A 2500-nucleotide genomic window follows, 5' to 3' on the forward strand; every position below is an offset into this window, starting at 1 on the left:
CGCATTGGTTTTTAATCTAATAAATACATCCCTTCCAGAAGTCGGGACTTTTCGCATGTATTAGCTCTAGAATTACTACGGTTATCCAAGTAGTAATGGTACAATCAAATAAACGATAACTGATTTAATGAGCCATTCGCAGTTTCACAGTACAAGTGCTTATACTTAGACATGCATGGCTTAATCTTTGAGACAAGCATATGACTACTGGCAGGATCAACCAGGTAACTATCCACCGCAGGGAACAGAAGTTCCTTGCTAAGCGGCCCCCCTCCGCAGAGGGAGAGCAAGCTTTCTTAGATTTTGCCTCCACGGGGGGAACCCATGAGCCAAACGGACCACACGGTCCCTCGGTCAAGGGAAACCCCGTCTTGTTTGCCACGTCTTTCTCACAACTGGACCCGTGCACAGTTCAGGCATACCTGTCAGACTCGCCAAGCGAGCTGAAGGAAGGCAAGAAAAGTGCTTCTGCGAAGGAAAATATCCTCCTGCTCTTTTGTCTCTATCATTAGCCAAAGGCTAGCGTACACAACTTCCATCTACACTCTGCCTGCCACTACAGTGACAATGCTTTCGGGCATCATCTTTTCCCTCCTTCGAAAGGAAAGCTACAAGCCCAACTTTCCTTGCCCGTTAGTCAATTCTGCCCTCTATTTCTCCGCCTTGCCGCCGTGGAACATAAGGGACAGGGTTTACTAGCCAGCTCCTCTCGGAACCTTTGCGACCAACCTGCCCACACTATAACCCCCAAACGCTAATAAGGAGACTGCATGATATGGTAGACAGAAAATAAAAACGCGAAAAAAATGAAATTTTGAAAATCGAACCCACAACCAGCCAAATCGTTTGTAAGTCATGCCAAATGACTGGTGACATCTTAAAAACCCATTGAAGCCACAACATCCCATAATTTCACGCTTTTAAAGATTTGTCACTATACGCACTGTAAGTACCTCACTAATTCTCACCTCAGATTTTACGGGAACATGTTCAAATTTTAACACGCCTCTCAGCACGACCAATTACATTAAAATTCATCGCAAAAGTCAGAATTCTCCAATTTTTGAAAAATTCACTATATTCACTGTAAGTACCTCGCTAGACAGTGGAGACCTCAGATTTTACGGGAACATGATCAACTTTCGACACACCTCTCAGCACGAGCAGTTACATAGAAATCCATCAGGAAAGTCGTGCTGTGAAGAGGTCTTTCGACTAAGAAAAATGGTGGTGTGAGGAGGAGTCACCTAAATCAGAGAAAAATACTCTTATAGGAGACTGCTACGAAAGACATTTCTGAGTCCACTGGCCCTAGTCCCCTAATAAGTGTATTTCTGTTTGTTTTAAGAAGGTCCTCCTGACATCACCAATCTTCTGTCTTCAATCCTAACCCCAACGTTAACCCTAACGCTAACCCTAACCCTACCTCCCTCAGGGGCAGTTCTATGGTTATGATCCCACGGTAGGCAGAAAAACTATCCCAATCTAGGTTTTCTTGTATGCTGACTCCATTTTAAATGCTTTTACTTGAGTCTGACAAAGGCAAAGCCAAATACTCACCCCTATATGGACGGGGAAGCAAAGTGCGGATTTTGGTAGGTCGGCATTTTCAATCAGGAATGTTGCCATTCGAAAGAGCGTCCAAAAAAACTTGGTTGGGACACATTTATTTTAGAAATTAGCGACCTAACCAGAAGTGCACTTTTTGGTGGGCCTACCCTACCCCCCTCAGGAGCAGTTCTATGGTTATAATACCACGGAAGGCACAAAACCTATCCCAAACTAGGTTTTCTTGTATGCTGATTCCATTTTCAATGTGTTTCCTTGACTCTGACGAAAGCAAAGCCAAATACTCACCCCTATATGGACGGGGAAGCAAAGTGCGGATTTTGGTAGGTCGGCATTTTCAATCAGGAATGTTGCCATTCGAAAGAGCGTCCAAAAAAACTTGGTTGGGACACATTTATTTTAGAAATTAGCGACCTAACCAGAAGTGCACTTTTTGGTGGGCCTACCCTACCCCCCTCAGGAGCAGTTCTATGGTTATAATACCACGGAAGGCACAAAACCTATCCCAAACTAGGTTTTCTTGTATGCTGATTCCATTTTCAATGTGTTTCCTTGACTCTGACGGAAGCAAAGTCAAATACTCACCTCTATATGGACGGGGAAGCAAAGTGCGGATTTTGGTAGGTCGCCATTTTCAATCGGGAATGTTGCCATTCGAAAGAGCGTCTAAAAGAACTTGGCTGGAACACATTTTTGCTATAAATTGTTGACCTAAGTATATAAGCAAGTATATAAGCAAATACTCGTTACATAGCATAAATAGCCTCTAAACACCCGAAAAACCTCTCCAAATATCATTTAAACCTTTTTCCTAACCCTAACACTTACCCTAACCCTAACCCTAACCCCATTTCAAACCCTAATTCTAAGTCAGAGGTCCTCCTCACACCACCAATTTTTTTGGTAGGTCAAAAGACCTCCCCACACCACA

General features: G+C 43.6%; 1 non-coding gene across 1 annotated transcript in view; it reads right to left on the reverse strand.

The window, feature by feature from the left end:
- The window catches only part of LOC146447842 (small subunit ribosomal RNA), a 1800-nt gene extending 1573 nt beyond the window's left edge, over nucleotides 1-227 (reverse strand). Inside the window, exon 1 of the ribosomal RNA XR_014861534.1 lies at nucleotides 1-227. This exon is cut by the window's left edge and continues 1573 nt beyond it. This is a non-coding gene — a ribosomal RNA (small subunit ribosomal RNA).
- Between the last annotated feature and the right edge of the window lie 2273 nt (nucleotides 228-2500).

Source organism: Pavona decussata, unplaced genomic scaffold (genome assembly GCF_977016875.1).
Source record: "Pavona decussata unplaced genomic scaffold, jaPavDecu1.1 SCAFFOLD_1659, whole genome shotgun sequence".
Taxonomy (NCBI): Eukaryota; Metazoa; Cnidaria; class Anthozoa; order Scleractinia; family Agariciidae; genus Pavona; species Pavona decussata.